The following is a 22,114-nucleotide window of genomic DNA, read 5'->3' as shown; positions in this document are numbered from 1 at the left end:
GATACATTATCAAACAATTGTACACATTTTACACATAAAAGTCAACATAGTTATACAAGAATTGGGTGGTACAGTTAATTTGGCAAAACTCTTTGTGCAATAATGTTCAGTTGGTGTAAGTGATCTGTGGTCCCCTAATATGTAGCTCATAGCACCAATGACACAAGCTGCTCCAATTGTTTATGTCTCAAAGCATGCAGCCAACACACAGTGAACAGGTTAAGGACAGACACAAAACCATGCTTCTGTAGCCTTTGTTTCCTCTTCACCTGCAATCAGTCTAGGCTCAGAGACCCTAACTATTCTGTATGTAATTTCAATGGAAATAAAATCAGTGCTTTTGACTAAACCTTTTCACCTAAACTGTTTCGGCATTTTTGACATTCAATGGCATTCACAATAAAGACTGAACCAACTTTATGAAAGCTGTTTTCTGTTGGAAAAAAGCTTTATTTTATGTCTGGTTTTCAGCATTCTACAATTTGTACCAGATTTTCTTTCTGCCACATCAGTGCCACCACCAAACCCCTCATTGTAGTGTGTGCGTGGGAGTGATCTTCTTCCCCAAACCCTCTTTCATTGTCCTGTATTTTTTATTCAAGACCTTAATGTGGCTCTTTTCCCCTTCCTCTTTAGGCCCCTTTATATACCTACCCAACCTGCTCTCACCCTCTTACCAATGTGTCATCCATTTTTAGGGTAGTTGTAGAAAAGTACCCCCTTGTTGACATGGTCACCACCACCTTTTGCCTGGTATCTGATGCAATTTTAAAAGAAGTGCACTGGGTTCCTGCTAACCATGTCCTCAGTGCCATCTCTCTTTACCTAAAACGGTACAATTGTTCCCAATTTGCAAGACCTTTTAGCACCCCTGTAAGCCCCTAGTAAATGGTACTTGTAGGAAAGTTGGGTTCTGGTTGCATTTCCCCCTCGTCCCCCTCTTTTTGCCTGGTTTAAGCTGCAACTGTGATTGAAGTGCACTGGGTTCCTGCTAACCAGGTCCCCAGTGCCAGTGTTCCTTCCCCAAACAAGACATCTGGTTACTTGATACTCAAGTGACCAGGCCCTTTAGCACCTTTGTAAGTCCTAGTAAATGGTACCACTGGGACCTAGGGCATAGGTACTGAAGAGGACCCCTAAGAGATTAAGCACAACTTGTGCAACTCTAAGGGACCCAAGCAAAAAGAACAGATGATTGACAGAATGCTGAGCAATGCAAACATTCACCCCAGTCACAAAGATCAGGGCTTAATCCATAATTTCTTTGCCCACCACGCTACCCGGTTTGGATCCAGACATATGCAAATCAGTTTTGACCCTGTTCCCCATGGGACAGACCAGCCCGAACTCCCACACCAGGTCCTCCCTGGACTGGAAACAAGCATCCTGGGACCGGTTTCAGGATATCACCCTCCATCAGCCAGGCTAGCTTGAATCAGTGGAGCAGTGAGAAAGGGACCCATGTCTGGGCATGCCCTTCCCCACTTAGGGTGACAAAAGCCACAATTTAAAAAAAAAGAAAACAGATGATGGACAGAATGCTGAACAATGCAAACATTCACCCCAAGTCACAATGATCTGGGTTTAATCCATTTTATTTTGCCCACCACTTCACCCCGGTTTGGACCCAGCCATATATAAGTAAGTCTTGACACCATACCCCATGGGAACAGTCCAGCCCGAACTGCCAAGCCAGGTCTTCCTGGACCAGAAACAAGCATCCTAGGACCGGTTCCAGTTATCACCCTTCATCAGCCAGGCTAGCTTGAATCCAGTGGAGCAGTGAGAACGGGACCCACAACTGGGCATACCCTTCCCACTAAGGGTGTAAAAAGCAAAAAGAACAGATGATGGACGGAATGCTGAACAATGCAAACATTCGCCCCTAGACACAAAGATCTGGGTCTAATCCATTGTTTTTTGCCCCCCTCGCCACTGCAGTTTGGACCCAGCCATATGTAAATCAGTCTTGACCCCGTTCCCCAAGGGAGATTGACATTGCAGGCTGACATTGCAGGCTGCGAGACAAGGTGCTTCCAAAAGTGAAAACACAACATGGCACACAGACTGTGTGCCAAGTCCCCTAAACACTGCTTGTAATATTTGTTTCATCCCTAAGGCAGGGTGCATTATTGTAAGGAAATGCCTCCTTGGCATGGTTACCCCCTGACTTTTTGCCTTTGCTGATGCTAAGTTATGATTTGAAAGTATGCTGGGACCCTGCTAACCAGGCCTCAGCACCAGTGTTCTTTCCCTAAACTGTACCTTTGTCTCCACAATTGGCACAACCCTGGCATCCAGATAAGTCCCTTGTAATTGGTACCCCTGGTACCAAGGGCCCTGATGCCAAGGAAGGTCTCTAAGGGCTGCAGCATGTCTTATGCCACCCTGGGGACCCCTCACTCAGCACATGCACACTGCTTGCCAGCTTGTGTGTGCTAGTGGGGAGAAAATGACTAAGTCGACATGGCACTCCCCTCAGAGTGCCATGCCAACCCCACACTGCCTGTGGCATAGTTAAGTCACCCCTCTAGCAGGCCTTACAGCCCTAAGGCAGGGTGCACTATATCACAGGTGAGGGCATATGTGCATGAGCACTATGCCCCTACAGTATCTAAGCAAAACCTTAGATATTGTAAGTGCGGGGTAGCCATAAGAGTATATGGTCTGGGAGTCTGTCAAACACGAACTCCACAGCACCATAATGGCTACACTGAAAACTGGGAAGTTTGGTATCAAACTTCTCAGCACAATAAATGCACACTGATGCCAGTGTGCACTTTATGGTAAAATACACCCAGAGGACATCTTAGAGATGCCCCCTGAAAACATACCCGACTTCCAGCTGACTAGTTTCTGCCAGCCTGCTACACACCAGACATGTTGCTGGCCACATGGGGAGAGTGCCTTTGTCACTCTGTGGCCAGGAACAAAGCCTGTACTGGGTGGAGGTGCTTCTCACCTCCGTCTGCAGGTACTGTAACACCTGGCGGTGAGCCTCAAAGGACCACCCCCTTTGTTACAGCGCCACAGGGCATCCCAGATAGTGGAGATGCCCGCGGCAAGGCTAGAGGAGATAATGAGGAAACCAAGGAGTCACCACCCAGTCAGGACAGCCCCTAAGGTGTCCTGAGCTGAGGTGAGACTTACTTTTAGAAACCCTCCATCTTGTAGAAGGAGGATTCCCCCAATAGGATTAAGGATGTGCCCCCCTCCCCACAGGGAGGAGGCACAAAGAGGGTGTAGCCACCCTCAAGGAGAGTATCCATTGGCTACTGCCCTCCCAGACCTAAACACACCCCTAAATTCAGTATTTAGGGGCTCCCAGAACCGAGGAAGATAGATTCCCGCAACCTAAAGAAGAAGAAGGATTGCTGACCTGAAGCCCTGCAGTGAAGACGGAGACGACAACTGATTTGGCCCCAGCCCCACTGGCCTGTCTCCCTACTTCGAAGAAAACTGCAACAGGGTCCAGCGACCTCTGAAGCCTCAGAGGACTACCCTGCATCTAAAGGACCAAGAAGCTCCTGAGAACAGCGGCCCTGTTCAATAAACTGCAACTTTCTGCAACAAAGAAGCAACTTTAAAGACCCCAAGATTCCCGCCGGAAGCGTGAGACTTTCCACTCCGCACCGGACGCCACCGGCTCGATCTGCGGAAAACAAAGACCTCAGGGAGGACTCCCTGACGACCGCGAGCCTGTGAATAGCCAGAGTTGACCCTCCTGAGCCCCCACTGCGACGCCTGCAGAGGAAATCCAGAGGCTCCCCCTGACCGCGACTACCTGTAACAAGGAACCCGATGCCTGGAACCAACACTGCACCCTCAGCCCCCAGGACCGGAAGGAACCGAACTCCTGTGCAGGAGTGACCCCCAGACGACCCTATGCCTAGCCCAGGTGGTGGCTACCTCGAGGAGCCCCCCTTGTGCCTGCATCGCTGAAGAGACCCCCGGGTCTCCCCATTGATTCCTATCAGAAACTCGACGCCTGTTTGCACTCTGCACCCGGCCGCCCCTGTGCCGCTGAGGGTGTATGTTCTGTGCCTGCTTGTGTCCCCCCGGTGCCCTACAAAACCCCCCCTCGTCTGCCCTCCGAGGACGCGGGTACTTACCTTCTGGCAGACTAGAACCGGGGCACCCCTATTTCCATTGAAGCCTATGTGTTTTGGGCACCACTTTGACCTCTGCACCTGACCGGCCCTGAGCTGCCGGTGTGGTAAATTGGGGTTGCCTTGAACCCCCAACGGTGGGCTACCTTGGACCCAACTTTGAATCCTGTAAGTGCTTTACTTACCTGTGAACTTAACAAATACTTACCTCCCCCGGGAACTGTTGATTTTTGCACTGTGTCCACTTTTAAAATAGCTTATTGCCATTATTGTCAAAAGTGTACAAGCTATTGTGATTATTCAAAGTTCCTAGAATACCTGAGTGAAATACCTTTCATTTGAAGTATTACTTGTAAATCTTGAACCTGTGGTTCTTAAAATAAATTAAGAAAATATATTTTTCTATATAAAAACCGATTGGCCTGGAGTAAGTCTTTGAGTGTGTGTTCCTCATTTATTGCCTGTGTGTGTACAACAAATGCTTAACACTACCCTCTGATAAGCCTACTGCTCGACCACACTACCACAAAATAGAGCATTAGAATTATCTCTTTTTGCCACTATCTTGCCTCTAAGGGGAACCCTTGGACTCTGTGCACACTATTTCTTACTTTGAAATAGTATATACAGAGCCAACTTCCTACAATTATATTACAAGTGGGAGATATATGCATGAGCAAATATGTCCCTGCTATGTCTTTGATGATTTTCTGACATACTAAGTGTGCAGGGAAGCTATTTGAAATACATGTGCTGGACACTGGTCAATACGAGTTCCCCAGCTACATGATGGCTTCACTAAAAAAAGGGATGTTTGGTATCAAACACCTTGTATTACTAAACCCTCACCGACTCCAGTGATGGATTTATTAATACATGCACCCGGAGGGCATCTTAGAGGTGGCCCCTGAAAACCTACCAACTGCTGGTGAGCTAACTGACCAGTTACAGCCAGTTTGCTACTAACAGATGAGAATCTGGCCTCTTAGTGTGAGAGGCTTCACTATCTAGAGATCAGAAACAGTCTGTTCGGGCTGGGAAGTTGCACACCCTCCCCCATAGGACGATTTGCATCCCAAGGCAGGAAGCTTCAAAGAAGCCTATCCCCTTTGGTATGTAGCCCTGGCCTCTATGAGGGATATGCCGACCCCTCAGCCCCAGGGCATATTTGGCACCTGGACAGGCAGGAAAATTAGCTATGCAGAAGGCATGTTGCTTTCCAGGCTGGACACACTCCTAAGGTGGCCAGCCTGAAATGCACACAGCTTTAGAAAGTCCGCCATCTTGCGTGTTTTGGAATTTAGAAACTTTGACCAGAGTGATGCTCACTCTCTACAGGAATTGGTCATTTAAGGGGTTAGGGACCCCGAGGGAAGGTAGCTTATTGGCTACTGCCCTTCACTCCCCTTAACACCCCCTAAATTGAGAATTTAGGGGACCCCCCTGATACCAGATCTACAGATCTTAGCTGGACAAAAAGGAAGGAGTGGACAAGAAGTCTGCTAAACCCAAAAACCCAGGAGCGCAAATTACATGACGCCAACCCTGCCAGCCTGGCTGCTGCACGCGACCCTCGAGGAGCAACTGACCTGTCTGGCTGCTGCAGCCTCTAGGAACCCAGGAGAGGTGCCAGTGATTCGCAAATCGTCAAGAACAACTCTCTTGGAGCAGAGGCGCTGCTTCCCTGCAGGCACCAAAGAAAGAAGTGCGAGGACTGGACTGCCAAAACCCAACGCCGGACATCACCACTGCACCTCAGCCCCCTAGCCCGAGCTGAAGTGGGCCAACGGTGTCAGCGTGGTCCCAAGGACCTCCAGAGACAAAGGCCACATTGAGTTCGCCCACTGTGGTCTTCCTGACGCGGTCTGCAGCCTATTTCTGCAGACCTGCTTCCAACAGCGATTAACTCTAGCACCGGACCCGACGTCAAAAGACACTACTGCACCCGAGCCCCACAGCCCGAGGAGGAGTGGACCAACAGTGTCCCCACGTGCCTGAGGACCTCAAGGGTTGAGCCCCTCCCCGTAGGTTCCCAGCTTGCAACAACTTTGTGACCGGACCATTTCCCATTGAAGTGAACGGGACACCCGATGACATAACACACTTCTGCACCGGACACACCACAGTCCCCTCGAGGTGAACTGTTGGTGTGGCCTTGGACCTTGCTTCATACTCACCTCAAGTCCATAGGAACAGTCCTGTAAGTTGTTGCTGAGCTCCCGTATGCAGTGTCTTTTTCTTTCCCATTGGATACCATTAGAGAACCCAAGCCTGAAAAGCATCTCTGCACTCGGATGCCTCAGTGCCTTCCAGAGTGAAATGTTGGTGCTGCTTTGGACCTTGCCCCATACTTACCTTAACTACAGAAGAACAGTTCTGTAGGTCGTCACTAAGTGGCCAAATGCAGTACATGTTTTTCCCCAATAGGATAACATAGGGCACCGACAATGAGAAGTACCTCTGCACCCATACACCCCAGTGCCTACCGAAGTGACCGGTTTGTGCTGCTTTGGACCTTGTCCCATACTTACCTTAACTCCAGAAGATTGGTCCTGTAAGTCGCTGCTAACAGTATGCAGTATATGTTTTCCCCATATGATAACATTACTGCTCTAAAAACTGCACTGTCAACTTTTTAAAACTGTAAAAATTCATAACTCGAAAAGTACTCACCCAATTCCAATGATCTTGGTATCAAAGTTTATTTAAAAGCACGTGTTATTTTTATAAACTGGTGTCAGATTTCTTTGAGTGTGTGTCTCACTTACTGTAGGAGTGTGTGCCTTACATGCTTAGCACTACCATCTGATATGCCTAACTGCTTGACCACACTACCCCAAAAGAGAACATTTGGGATGCCCTTTGTAGCTCTGTGATACCTCTGGGGATTATTCTGACTCTTTGCACAGTTACCTCATTTTGGAACCAAAAGGTAAAGAGCCAGCTTCCTACAGTACTCCTGGTAACTAGGCCACAGGTACTATAAAATGTCCCTAAGGGCCGCAGCATGTATTGTGCCACCCTAAGGGACCCCTCACCACATTCATTCAAACTGCCATTGCAAGCTGCATGAAATAGTGCAGACAAAAGTGAAAACACAACATGGAATACACCCTGTGTGCCCTGCCTGCAGACAACACATGCAATATTTGTAAGTCACGCCTACAGCAGGCCTTAGAGCCCTAAGGCAGGGTGCACTATATTACATGTGTGGACATATCTGCACAAGCAGATATGCCCCTATGATGACAAATTTGATTCTTACACATTGCAAGTAAACAGGGAAGCCATCTTAAGTGTGTGTACTGGGCACTGGTGATTACGATTTCCCCAGCTACATGATCGCTTCAATGAAACCAAAGATGTTTGGTATCAAACACCTGATATCAATGAACCCACTCAGATTCCAGTGATGGCTTTACTAGTACATGCACCCAAAGGGTACTTTAGAAACCTGAAACCTGCTAGTCCTCTAGTGTGTTGGTTGACTGGTACAGAGCAGCTTGCCACCAAATACGATCTTCTGAACCCTCTGGGAGGTACACGCCCCATTCTCAGAGGTCAGGAACAATGCCTGCTCTGTCAGAAGGTGTTTACAGCTACTGCAGCAGGATGGCTAGTAAATCTGAAAAACAAGGCCAGGGACTTTAAGGTCCCTGCCGCCTTTGATATGAGACTGCAGCTTCACCTAGACCTGGGAGATGCCAACCCCTGCCCTGAGGACTATTTGGCACAAGGACAGGCAGAAAATTAGATCTACAGTAGGCATGGTGCACTACCAGGCCAGTCAGACCCCTAGGGTGGGCTGCCTGATGTGACCTACGAAAGAAGGATTCCACCATCTTGATTTTGGTGTAATTAGGAACTCTGGGACAGGGTTATGCCCACTCCCCACAGGAAGTGGTCATATAGGGGGTGTAGTGACTCCAAGGTTAAGTAGCCCATTGGTTACTACCTTTTACTCCACTTAACACACCTAAAATTGAGTATCTAGGGGAGCCACTAGCACCAGACAGGCTGATTTGACTGACTCAAGAAGGACAACACAGAAGCAAGAATTGAGGAGCAGCACCTGGCTTGGCGCCAAACCTACTGGCCTGCATGCTGCCCCTAACAGCTGTGACAAAGACAACTCAGCCTTCAAAAACCTGGGAGGGCCGCCAGCACTTTGCAAAACAGCATGCATCTCCTGTGAAGTAGAGGAGGTACTTCCTGTCAGGCACTGTGTTGCAAGCTCTGGTTGGCCAAACTGCTGACCCCTGGCCTCACCGACACAGCAGCCACCAAGGAGGTGCTCCGAGAGGTCATCCCCGTCTCCCCACTGAGTAACAAGTTGTTAGACCCGTCAGGAGCACCCCAGCACCAATACCAGTGGTACCGGACTCCTTGCAGCAGCCAAGACTTGTTGGTGGCCCTATCCGGACACCAACTCCACAGACACCAACCAGCCAAAGAGGAACGGCAGCACAGCAGAAGCCATCCTCCAGAGTGGCCCAGCTGTCCTGCTGGGTCCCCATGTTCAGGTCACCACCGCCGCAACCACTAACACCTCAAAGCACCTCTGCACCAGATCCCCACAGCCAGAGTCCACGTGACCCAATGATGTCTCTAGGACCCAGAGACCCCAGAGACCTGACCCCCACCCTTGAGTTCCCCTGACTGGAACCCTATTCAGTGCCTGCAGCGTCTTTCTGCTGGCTCCCCAAACCCAAGTGCTTCTGACCAACGCGACCCGCTGGACCAAAGACCACTGCATCCAAGCCACCCAGCCAGAGTCTAGATGACAATGCACCCCAGCTCCAGAGACCCTAAAGATGACCCAGAGCCGACCGAGGTGACCGGTTGGTGCCTCCTTAGACCTTTGCCCCTACTTACCTTAAATCCTGAAGAACAGCCCTGTAAGTCGTTGGCAAGTGGTCCTATGCAGCCTATGCTTTCCCCAATAGGTTAACAGTACCTCAAATATAGTTATGTCTAATTAAATGCTAAAAATCTATCTTGAAAATACCTACCCAATTATGAAGATTTTAGTGCCTAAAATATAAAAATCTGTGTTATTTTTATTAATTGGTGTTGGATTTCTTTATCGAGTGTGTGCCCAATTTATTGACTGTGTTTGTACACCAAATGCTCAACACTCCCCTTTGATTAGCCTCATCTGCTTGACCACACTACCACAACATAGAGCACTAGGATCTTTCAAGAAAGCCCTGTAACGAGCAAGGGCTGCCTGGACTCTCTACATGGTGTATTTAGTTTTGGGGCACCATACAGAGAGCCAGCTTCCTATAGTAGTTGTCTCAAACCTCCCTCCATTTCCACTCACCCTATCTTGGGTGCATTCCTCATGCCCTTACAATCCCTGCCACCCCCTTTCTCTGTGTTTTTTGTAGTTATCTTTTCAGTTAATAGTTTTTTATTCAATATATTGCTTTAAAAGATTTATATTTCTTCATGAAATAGTATTTGTTTTTTTCATTCAGAATAAGGCATATCCGATTACGTTACAAATTTTAAATTACAGATGAAGATCACATATGGTACTCATCACTGCATTGGCTTAAAATAAATCACTCTGGTTATTTCACCATGCATTTAATCATTACTCTGTATTTGACTGCAAACAATTATATCAACAACCCTTCACTGGATTATTTTCATTCTTTCTCCCGGATTACATTACCGGTGAAGATTATTTAGCTTGCATTCGATTAACAAAAAATTCTCCTATCATTTTTTTTTTTTTTTTGGATCAGATAAGACTTTTAGGTCAAGTCCCAAATGAGAGAAAAGGGTCATCGGAGTACCATGGCTTTAAATAAATTACTAAAACAAATTGCTGCCTTTATTTTAACATGAAGAACAAGTTACCTTTGGTAACGCATTATCTGGTAGAGACTCTATCTAGCTGCTGATTCCTTACCTTTCAATTCCCACGCGTCAGCTTCGAATCCGAAATCTTTTTGCTAAGCAATACCCTGCGCGTGCAGTAGGGTGGCGTCGTTTGATTCCGCGAGCGTCGTCTGGCTCCACGTTGCTTAGTCAGCGTCATTGGAGCTGTCTACGACATCACGGTCATCTATATAGACGCCGCCTCGGCGCACGTACGTCAGTTCTTTTATCCACAAACCTTCCACACCAGAAGTGCAGAGTCATGGATAGAACCAACATTTGCATGTGCAAAACTAGGGCCCTGAGAAGGGATAAACCCTAACCCTACTAGTCATATCCGCAGAGCAGGTAGGCATGGGTGGGTGTAAGGAATCTGCAGCTAGATAGAGCCTCTACCAGATAATGCGTTTCCAAAGGTAAGTAACTTGTTCATCTGATAGAGACTTCTAGCTACAGATTCCTTACCTTTGAATAGCTATCCAAGCCATAACCTCCTGGCTGTGGGCTGCGGAAACCACTCCTTACACTAAAATGTCCTGCAGGACAAAACCGGCACAGTACCCGTCCCTTCGTACCTAACTGTCCAGGCAGTAATGTTTTGCAAACGTGTGCAAGGACGCCCATGTTGCGGCCTGACAGATATCCAGGACTGGCACGCCTCGAGCTAGCGCAGTGGTAGCAGCTTTGCCCCTGGTAGAATGAGCCCTCAAGCCCTGAGGAGGCTGCGTCCTTGCCAATGCGTAGCATATCTTAATGCAGATTACGACTGAGCACGAAATGGTTCACTTCTGCACTGCCCGATCCTTCTTTGCTCCAACATACCCCATAAAGAGTTGGTCATCCACCCGGAACTGTTTCGTGCGGTCAAGGTAGAATGACAACACTCTTTTTGGGTCCAGTCGATGGAGTCGCTCCTCTTACTTAGAGGGATGCGGTGCAGCAAAGAAGGTGGGCAGGGTGATGTTCTGACCCAGATGGAATGGGGTCACCACCTTGGGGAGGAAAGAGGCACAAGTTCTGAGAACCACTATATCTGGATGGATAGTGAAATATGGTGGCCTTGATGACAGGGCTTGCATCTCACGCACCCTCCTGGCAGATGTTTGCCACTAAAAAGTCTGTCTTGATTGTGAGCAGCCATAGGGGACACTTGTGTAAAGGCTTGAAGGGAGCACACATGAGAACTGTGAGGACAAGATTTAAGTCCCACTGAGGCATAATAAAGGGCGTAGGGGGAAACAAATGTACAAGCCTTTGAGGAATCTATTTACAATGGGAGATTTAAACAAGGAAGGCTGGTCAGGCAGCCAAAGAAATGCCGATAAGGCAGAAAGATAGCCCTTTAGAGTCCTTAAGGAAGAACCCTGCTGGGCTAGAGACAGAATGAAAAGTAGAATGTCAGAAAGAGGGTCAACAGACCTTTCTGTGCAATAATATACAAAGCGTTTCCAATGGCAGGCGTATACCGTTTTAGTGGACAGACGCCTGGCTGCCAAAATAACTTTACAGACTTCGTGAGGAAGGTCAAAAGCCATCAACTGCCGCCGCTCAATCTCCACGCATGAAGGCACAGAGTTGACAGGTTCGGGTGGAGAATGCTCCCCTGCTGCTGCGACAGACCATCCTCTCGAAGGGACAGCCTGATTGGAGGATTGATGCTCATTTGAATAGTTCGGGATACCAGGCTCTCCATGCCCAATCCGGAGCGACTAAGATGACTTGGGCCGGTCATTCTTGATCTTCTTGAGAACTCTGGGCAGAAGTGGTATGGGCGGAAATGCGTATAGGAGGCCTGAATTCCACTTGCAACGAAAAGCGTTGCCGAGCGATTGCCGCATTGGAAACTCCAATGCGCAATACTTCTGACATTGCACATTCTCTGGGGAGGCGATCAGATCTAACCGAGGCTCTTCCCACTGCGGAGAGAGTCCTTGCACCACCTCCGGATGGAGATACCATTCATGATCCACTAGGCATCGGCGGCTGAGTTCATCCACCCTGGCATTCAGAGAACCTGCTATATATTGACCCATCAGGGTTATACCTTGCTGTTCCAGCCAAGTCCAGAGACGGAGAGCCTCTTGACAAAGGGTCCACGACCCCACACCGCCCTGCTAGTTAAATACCACATTGCGGTGATGTTGTCCGTGAACATGTGCACTAACTTCCCTTTCACAACAGGAAGAAATGCCTTCAATGCCAGCCTGATCGCCCGGAGCACCAATAATTTGATATGGAGCCCGGACTCTGCAGAGGCCCCTGATCTCCGCCTCTCCCAGATGGCCGCTCCATCCCAGAAGTGACGCATCTGTCACTACTGTGAGATCTGGTTGGGGAAGGGAGAGGAGTCTGCCTTTGACCCAATCACAGTGCACTAAGCACAACTGCAGGTCTTTTGCAGTTCCCTCTGAGATCTGAACGGTAAGTTTTTCCCGATGATGTACCCACTGGAACTTGAGGTCCCACTGCAGAGCCCTCATATGCCATTTGGCATGTTTGACTAACAGGATGCAGGAAGCCATGAGTCCCAACAGCCTCAGTCTCTGTCTCACCGAAATCCAGGATAGAGGTCGAAACATCGGTATCATAACCTGAATATCCTGGACTCGCTTCTCGGGGGAGTCAGGTGTGACTTCGGCACATTTATAGTGAACCCCAGCAAATGCAGGAGGTCCGCTGTAGTCTGAAGGTGGGTGACGAGAACCTGGGGCGTAGGAGCCTTCTACAGCCAGTCGTCGAGGTAGGGGAAGATTAAAATCCCTAACCTGTGCAGATAAGCTGCCACCACCGTCATCACTTTGGTGGACACATGAGGGACACTGGTGAGACGAAAGGGGAGCACAGTAAACTGAAAGTGCTTGTGGCCCACCTTGAACCGCAAGTAACGCCTGTAGGCAGGCAAGATGGGGATGTGAAAATATGTATCCTGCAAGTCCAACACTACAATCCAGTCTCCTCGGTCTAGGGCAGACAAGACCTGAGCAAGAGTGAGCATCTTGAATTTCTCCTTCTTGAGGAAGAGATTGACGTCCCTTAAATCCAAAATAACCCACTGACCTTGTTCTTTTTGGGTATCAGAAAGTAACTGGAACAACAACCACTGCCTACTTCTGATATAGGGACCCTTTCTATGGCTCACTTGGCCAAGAGAGCCGTAAGATCCTCGGGGGAGCAAGATCCTCCATCAGCTGTTCTTTTACCAGCGGGATAGAGGTAGGGAAAGACAGGAAGGGGAGGGAATAGCCCTTCTGTATGACTTGCAAGACTCATTTGTCCGATGTTATGGATTGCCAGTGAGGGAGATGAAAATGAATCCTCCCTCCAACTGGATGGACATGGTCTTGCAGAACCATACTAGGAGGGCTTGCGCGTTGCGGAAGAGGGGGTCTGGGTGGTGGCTGACCTCTGGCTAGACCTTCTGGGTCTAAAGGTACCACAACCAGGTCCTTGCACTGGATGCTGTGATGCCTGTGGCTAACCTGTTGTTGGCGTGGTTCCGCGCCCCTCCCGAAGCCTCAAAAGGGGCGATAGACAGACTTCTGGCGAACAGGTGTTGAGACTCAAGGATCTGGCCGTAGTTTGAGAATCCTTGAATCTCTCAAGCGCAGTTTGCCTTTTCACCAAAAATGCGTGTGCCATCAAAAGGCATGTTTATCAAGTTCAACTGGACATCCCCAGATAAGTCAGTGGTACGCAGCCAGGTGTGGCGTCAGAGAGCAATTGTCGAAGAAATCGCTCTGCCCAGCGAGTCAGTCGTGTCCAAGCCACACCTGATGGTGAACTTGGCTGCATCTTTCCCATCCTTGACAGCCTGGGTGAGAGTATCCCGTACACCCTCTGGGCCTGAGGCAGCATGTGTGCCACTGTATCCCATAAAGTATGGGGAAAACGGGCCAATAGGCAAGAGGTGTTTACCAACCACAATGCCAGGCTGGAAGAAGAAAACATCTTCTTCCCAAGCTGGTCCAGCCTCTTGGACTCCCTATCCGGGGGAACAGAAGGTAAGGCACCACAGGAAGTGGAGGCTTGGACCACCAAGCTCTCCGGAGTGGGGTGTTGGGTGAAGGAACTAGGGTTGCTTGGAGCTGGTCGATGGCGGAGGCTGATTGCCCTATTCACAGAAGCCCCTGTGCTTGGTTTGGACCACGTTCCCAGATGGACATATGTGATCAAAGCATTTTGTCAAAGCATTTGTAAAGCGCACTACTCACCTGTGAGGGTCTCGAGGCGCTTCAAGCATAGTTATTCCCACTTTTTGCCTGGCATCAGTGTGTTTAGACTGTAGTACAAAGGGATCCTGCTAATCAGGACCCAAGTGTCAGTGCTCTCTCCTCTAAATTTGGTTGTAATGCAACTCTTTCATCCCACAATTGGCATACTGGTGCACTCATGTAAGCCCCTAATATAGGGTACCTAAGTACCCAGGGCAATGGTACACCAGGGGTCTCCCATTGGCTGCAGCATGTATTATGCCACCCATGGAAGCACATACAAGCTGTGTCTGCAGGCCTGCCGTTGCAGCCTGCATGAAATGGTGCATGTATCTTTTCTCTTTAGATATAAAACTTGCCTTATATCGTGGTCACTGCACTTGGACACTAAGGGGGTGATTCTAACTTTGGCGGGCGGCGGAGGCCGCCCGCCAAAGTTCCGCCGGCAGAATACCGCTACGCGGTCAGAAGACCGCCGCAGTAATTCTGAGTTTCCCGCTGGGCTGGCGGGCGACCGCCAGAAGGCCGCCCGCCAGCCCAGCGGGAAACCCCTTCCCACGAGGATGCCGGCTCCGAATGGAGCCGGCAAGGGTGCGACGGGTGCAGTTGCACCCGTCGCGATTTTCAGTGTCCGCTATGCAGACACTGAAAATCTTAGTGGGGCCCTGTTAGGGGGCCCCACGACACCTGTTACCGCCAGCCAGGTTCTGGCGGTCAAAACCGCCAGAACCAGGCTGGCGGTAAGGGGGTCGGAATCCCCATGGCGGCGCTGCCTGCAGCGCCGCCATGGAGGATTCCTCAGGGCAGCGGGAAACAGGAGGGACACTGCCGGTTTTCCGTTTCTGACCGCGGCTGTACCGCCCTGTTGGCGGTGCATCTGCGGTCGTTGGCCCTGGCGGTAGTCTACCGCCAGGGTCAGAATGACACCCTAAGTCACCCCCTATGGTGGGCCCTTCAGCCCAAGGCCCTTAGTGTGAGGATATCCCTACATGAGCAGAGGTGGCCCTACAAACCCTAGACTCCATTCCCTGGGCTTTGTAAGTGCCGGGAAGCCATTTTTAGGTATATAGTGGACACTGGTCAACACGAGTAGTCCAGCTACATAATGGCCTCACGAAACCTAGGCATGTTTGGTATCAAACATGTTGGAATCATGCATCTATACCGATTCCACTGTTGGATGCATGACACATGTACTCTGGGGGTTCCTTAGAGGATCCGCCAGATCTGACAGTACAGCTGCTGCCGACCCCAGACACTGTTCTGCCCTCCTGCTGCTGAGCCTAACACGAGCAGGGGAAGGCAGAACAAAAAAGGTTTCCAGTAGGAGGGAGGTGTAACCTCCTCTCCTTTAGGACATGGTGTCTGAGTTGGGGTGGCCTCTCAGTGCCACAAGACTGCTTTGAAGGGCACATTTGGTGACCTTCTTGCATAAACCGGTTTGCACCAGTGCCGGAACCCCCGGTTCCCGCTCTGGCGCGAAACCACACAAAATAGGGGAGTGACCAACCCCCTGTCCTGACCACTTGATTCTGCCATCTTGAAAAAAAGATGTGCAGAGGTCCCTGGGAGCATCTGACTGGTTAGGCCTGGTAGATGATGTCCTTGCCCACCTCGGATAGCTAGGTCACTGCAGAGAGTGACCAACCCTCTTTTAGAGATACTTAAGGGCACCCCAGCGGGTGGGTTCTCAGATTCATCAAGCAAGACTCTCCAAGGAACTCTCTGCAAGACATCATCTGCAACCTGGCCTCCGAAACCGCTGCTGGTCTGCCTTAGGAACTGAAACAAGACTGTATCCAGTTGGGAGGGCTCCCACTGCAACATTGTTTCTCCAGCTCCTGCAAGAATTCTGCAACATCAGTGGCTGTGTATCTTCCAGGGTCCCTGGGTCCTCAGGGAAATTCCAACTGCAACAGCCTATGGAACACCTGGCTAGATGACACCTCTGCACACCTGGGGGATTTCTATTACTTACCTTGGGTGATTTCATACTCCCCTGGGATCCTAACACACTTACCTTGGTTGGGCATCTCCATTCTTATGCCACTTTCTCAGTATATGGTTTACCCCCCTCCCAAGACAGGACTCCATGTATTTCTATGCTTTTCCTGTTTGCTTCTAAGTACGTTTTCTGTGTGTAGATTTCTCCAAGTGGAGATATACCAACGTTAGGATAGTACTAGTGTTATAATAAAGAGTAATTCATTTTTGTAACACCTGGTGTGCTTCTTTCTTGTGTGAACATCACTATCTGACTACTGTGGTATTGTAAGTGCTTCACACTCCTCCCTGATAAGCGTAAGCTGCTCTTTGCAGCTACCCCTAGAAAGCTTTGGTTATCCAAGGACCAAAACACTATCTCTAAGGGTTGCCTGGACTCAGTATAAGGTGCCACACCATAGGTGAATACCATACACTGAGCCAGCCTCCTACACCGAATATTCTTATAGCCTTAGAGCCCGCCGCAGCGGGCAATACAGGCCATTACCGGGCCACTACCTTGTTAAAAGGCCCTTGCCTTCTGCCTGGCCTTGAATGCTTGAGCAGGCCTTTAATGGCTGATTTAGCCCGCTACGACAGGCTCTAGGCAATATTAGATTACAGAAAATGACTGCCGTTACTTGCTTACACAGCTTTACGTGAAGGAAGACTACTTTTAACCTACATTGGTTTAATGGAAAGAGTTTATATGAAATTGCCTATGATTTCAGCAGAATACTCAAATTACTTATTTTAACTATTTATAAGGGGACATGGTGGTGTTGCTCCAGTTTCACTTATATTCCTGTATGGGTAAAGTCAAGAATCTTGCCTGCAGGATATTATTCTAGCATGTCCTAGATAACAATTCTTTGAGATAAGATTGCATACGCGGTGCATTATACAATGTTAATAGTGGTTGAAATTGGACTTCATTCTCCAGAGAATTAATGTCTACTTTCCTTGACAAAGTCACAACGTGTCCTTCAGACTTGGAAGACTTGTTTGCAAATGGTGCACTGAAATTTATCAAGTAGTGTCTCCATATTGGTGAGGACGGCTTGATGCCCATATGAAATTGTGAAAAACAATTTTGCTTTTGATACCCTTATAATGATTTTTGCTGAGGCAACGTATAAATCTGCATTTAGGCAGCAAATGTAAAGGTATTATTGCTGGCTTTCTTCTTAATTCATGTTAAGTGGGTCAGCGGCCTGGCAATGTCTGCAAGTCAAATCCCAATGTAGTTGTAAATTGAGATATAATTCACTTTTTCCAACCTAAACTCAACATCATCTTTAATTTAGTCTCAAGTTTTCCAAAATACATCACTTTGTTTGTGTTAAAGGTGGCCACCATCTTACGGCGGTCATTTTATATTTGGAGCTCTGCTAGGGCAAGCTTTAGGCCTATTTGTGTTTGATTAAAAATCACCAGAACATTAGCATATTACAGAATCAGGATTTTGTACTGGCCTATTGTTGGCAGAAATGCTTTTGCTTTATGTATTGCATTGCCCAGAACTGCTGTATACATGATGAACAATATGGGGGCCATTTAATGCCCCTAGTAGTATAGATCTTGTCAGAGACTATCTCTGTGTCCATTCAATCATTGTCCTGAATGACAAAGTTTTTGGAGAACAGGAGCCTGAAGCTCCAAGTATAGCGAGTCAGAATGAAAATGTCACTTACCCAGTGTACATCTGTTCGTGGCATTAGTCGCTGCAGATTCACATGTTTGGCACAGTCCGCTGCCTGGTGTTGGGCTCGGAGTATTACAAGTTGTTTTTCTTCGAAGAAGTCTTTTTGGTCACGGGACCGAAGGACTCCTCCCTCCTCGGCTCCATTGCGCATGGGCGTCGACTCCATCTTAGATTGTTTTCCCCGCAGAGGGTGAGGATGGAGTTGTTTGGTATAAATAGTGCCCATGCAATGGAGTGAATATGTATGTACGTTAAGAGTTTCTAATAATTATTTACAAATGTTCAGATGTTTAAGATTTATGATCTACTTCTAAACGGCTACAGGCTTCCCGGGGAGGTGGGAGGGTACATGTGAATCTGCAGCGACTAATGCCACGAACAGATGTACACTGGGTAAGTGACATTTTCAGTTCGATGGCATATGTTGCTGCAGATACACATGTTTGGCATAGACTATAAAGCAGTTACCTCCCCTAAAAGCGGTGGTTTAGCCTGTAGGAGTTGAAGTAGTTTGGAATAATGTTCTTAGTACAGCTTGGCCCACTGTAGCTTGTTGTGCATTTAGTACGTCTACACAGTAGTGTTTAGTAAACGTATGAGGCGTAGACCAGGTTGCAGCCTTACATATTTCGCTCATAGGAATGTTTCCTAGAAAGGCCATTGTAGCACCTTTCTTTCTGGTTGAGTGTGCCTTTGGTGTAATAGGCAATTCTCTTTTGGCTTTAAGATAGCATGTTTGAATGCATCTGACTATCCATCTAGCAATGCCTTGTTTAGAGATTGGATTTCCTATGTGTGGTTTTTGAAAAGCTATGAACAGTTGTTTTGTTTTCCTGATTAGCTTTGTTCTGTCAATGTAATACATTAGTGCTCTTTTGATGTCTAATGTATGTAGTGCTCTTTCAGCCACAGAATTTGGTTGTGGGAAGAACACTGGCAATTCTACTGTTTGATTTAAATGGAATGGTGAGATTACTTTTGGCAGAAATTTTGGATTTGTTCTTAGAACTATTTTATTGTTGTGTATTTGAATAAATGGTTCTTGTATGGTAAATGCCTGTATTTCACTTACTCTTCTGAGGGATGTGATTGCAATGAGAAATGCGACCTTCCAGGTTAGATATTGCATTTCACAGGAATGCATGGGTTCGAAAGGTGGACCCATGAGTCTTGTTAAGACGATGTTAAGATTCCATGAAGGAACTGGTGGTGTTCTTGGTGGTATAATTCTTTTTAGCCCTTCCATGAATGCTTTAATAACTGGTATTCTAAATAGAGACGATGAATGAGTAGTTTGTAGGTAAGCAGATATTGCTGCGAGGTGTATTTTTATAGATGAAAAAGCGAGATTTGCTTTTTGCAAATGTAGTAAGTATCCTACTATGTCTTTAGTAGAGGCATGTAATGGTTGTATTTGATTGGAATGGCAGTAGTAAACAAATCTTTTCCACTTAGATGCATAGCAGTGTCTAGTGGAAGGTTTTCTAGCTTGTTTTATGACCTCCATGCATTCTTGTGTGAGGTCTAAGTGTCCGAATTCTAGGATTTCAGGAGCCAAATTGCCAGATTCAATGATGCTGGGTTTGGATGCCTGATCTGTTGTTTGTGTTGTGTTAACAGATCTGGCCTGTTGGGTAGTTTGACATGCGGTACTAGTGAAAGGTCTAGTAGAGTTGTATACCAAGGTTGTCTTGCCCATGTGGGTGCTATCAGTATGAGTTTGAGTTGGTTTTGACTCAACTTGTTTACTAGATATGGAAGGAGAGGGAGAGGGGGAAAAGCGTACGCAAATATCCCTGACCAACTCATCCATAGAGCATTGCCTTGTGATTCGCGGTGTGGGTACCTGGATGCGAAGTTTTGGCATTTTGAGTTTTCTTTTGTTGCGAACAAATCTATCTGGGGTGTTCCCCAAATTTGAAAGTACTTGTTCAGAACTTGGGGGTGAATTTCCCATTCGTGGACTTGTTGGTGGTCTCGCGAAAGGTTGTCTGCTAGTTGGTTTTGTATTCCTGGAATAAATTGTGCTATTAGGCGAATGTTGTTGTGAATCGCCCACTGCCAAATTTTTTGTGTTAGGAGGCACAATTGTGTTGAGTGTGTTCCTCCTTGTTTGTTTAAATAATACATTGTTGTCATGTTGTCTGTTTTGACAAGAATGTATTTGTGTGTTATTATGGGTTGGAAGGCTCTTAACGCTAGAAATACTGCTAACAGTTCTAGGTAATTGATATGAAATTTTGTTTCGTGTATATCCCATTGTCCTTGAATGCTGTGGTGATTGAGGTGTGCTCCCCACCCTGTCATGGAAGCATCTGTTGTTATAACGTATTGAGGCACTGGGTCCTGAAATGTCCGCCCTTTGTTTAAATTTTTGCTGTTCCACCATAGAAGCGAGAGGTATGTTTGGCGGTCTACCAACACCAGATTTTGAAGTTGACCCTGTGCCTGTGACCATTGTGATGCTAGACACTGTTGTAAGGGTCGCATGTGTAGTCTTGCGTTTGGGACAATGGCTATGCATGATGACATCATGCCTAGAAGTTTTAGCACAAATTTTGCTTGTATCTTTTGGTTTGGAAACATAGCACTTATTACCTTGTGGAATGCCTGCACTCTTTGTGGACTTGGAGTGGCAATTCCTTTTGATGTGTTGATGGTTGCTCCTAGATATTGTGTTTGACACGGTTCTAGGTGTGATTTTGTATAGTTGATGGAAAACCCCAGTTTGTGAAGGGTTTGTATGACAAATGTGGTGTCGTTTGCGCATTTTTTTACTGTGTTGGTCTTGATTAGCCAATCGTCTAGGTAAGGGAACACATGTATCTGTTGTCTCCTGATGTGTGCTGCTACTACTGCTAGACATTTTGTGAACACTCTTGGTGCAGTTGTTATTCCGAATGGCAACACCTTGAATTGGTAATGTATTCCTTTGAATACGAACCGTAGGTACTTTCTGTGAGAAGGGTGTATTGGTATATGAAAGTACGCATCCTTTAGGTCTAATGTGGTCATGTAATCTTGCTGTTTGAGCAGTGGAATGATGTCTTGTAGTGTGACCATGTGAAAATGGTCCGATATGATGTAGGTATTTAGTGTCCTGAGATCTAATATTGGTCTTAATGTTTTGTCTTTTTTTGGAATTAGAAAGTACAGGGAGTAAACTCCTGTGTTTTTTTGTTGTACTGGTACTAACTCTATTGCATCCTTTTGCAGTAGTGCTTGAACTTCTAGTCCTAAAAGTTCTAAATGTTGTGGTGACATTTTGCGTGTTTTGGGGGGGATGTTTGGTGGGAAGTTGTGGAATTCTATGCAATAGCCATGTTGGATTATTGCTAATACCCAATTGTCTGTTGTAATCTGTTGCCAAGATTGGTAGAATTGGCTTAGTCTTCCCCCCACTGGTGTTGAGTGAAGGGGTTGCGTGACTTGAAAGTCACTGTTTAGGTGGAGGTGTTTTTGGAGTCTGGAATCTTCCCCTACTCCTTGGGAATTGACCCCCCCGATATCCCCTGAAACCTCCCCTTTGGAAGGAACCCTGATATGGTGTGGTTCTTGTTTGTTGGCTGGTGGTGTCTGTGGGTTGGCCACGAACCCCCCCTCTAAATGGAGTTTTTCTGAAAGAGCCTCTGCTCTGCGGGGAGTAGAGTGCGCCCATGGCCTTGGCCGTGTCTGTGTCCTTTTTAAGTTTTTCAATGGCTGTATCCACTTCAGAGCCAAAAAGTTGTTTCTCGTTGAAGGGCATATTAAGGACAGCCTGCTGGATTTCAGGTTTGAAGCCTGAAGTGCGTAGCCAAGCGTGTCTCCTTATGGTGACAGCAGTGTTGACTGTTCTTGCTGCAGTATCGGCTGCGTCTAGTGAAGAGCGGATTTGATTGTTTGAGATCGTTTGTCCCTCTTCCACTATTTGCTGCGCCCTTTTTTGGTATTCCTGGGGAAGATGGTCTACGAGAAGTTGCATCTCGTCCCAGTGTGCGCGGTCATATCTGGCCAGCAGCGCTTGTGAATTTGCGATGCGCCACTGGTTGGCTGCCTGTGATGCTACTCTTTTCCCTGCCGCATCAAATTTTCGGCTTTCTTTGTCCGGAGGTGGGGCGTCGCCAGATGTATGTGAATTTGCTCTCTTGCGAGCTGCCCCTACTACCACGGAGTCAGGTGGTAACTGCGAAGTAATAAACACTGGGTCTGTGGGTGGTGGTTTGTATTTCTTATCC

At 47.6% G+C, this 22,114-nt stretch overlaps 1 protein-coding gene across 1 annotated transcript in view; it reads right to left on the bottom strand.

Moving 5' to 3' along the window:
- XRN1 (5'-3' exoribonuclease 1) overlaps window positions 1-22,114 on the bottom strand; it is an 838,379-nt gene that overhangs the window by 758,560 nt on the left and 57,705 nt on the right. The gene's annotated exons all lie outside the window — the stretch shown is intronic.

This window comes from Pleurodeles waltl, chromosome 11, assembly GCF_031143425.1.
Source record: "Pleurodeles waltl isolate 20211129_DDA chromosome 11, aPleWal1.hap1.20221129, whole genome shotgun sequence".
Classification (NCBI taxonomy): Eukaryota; Metazoa; Chordata; class Amphibia; order Caudata; family Salamandridae; genus Pleurodeles; species Pleurodeles waltl.
Note: the sequence above shows the minus strand (reverse complement) of the source record. Positions and strands in the feature narration are given on the sequence as shown.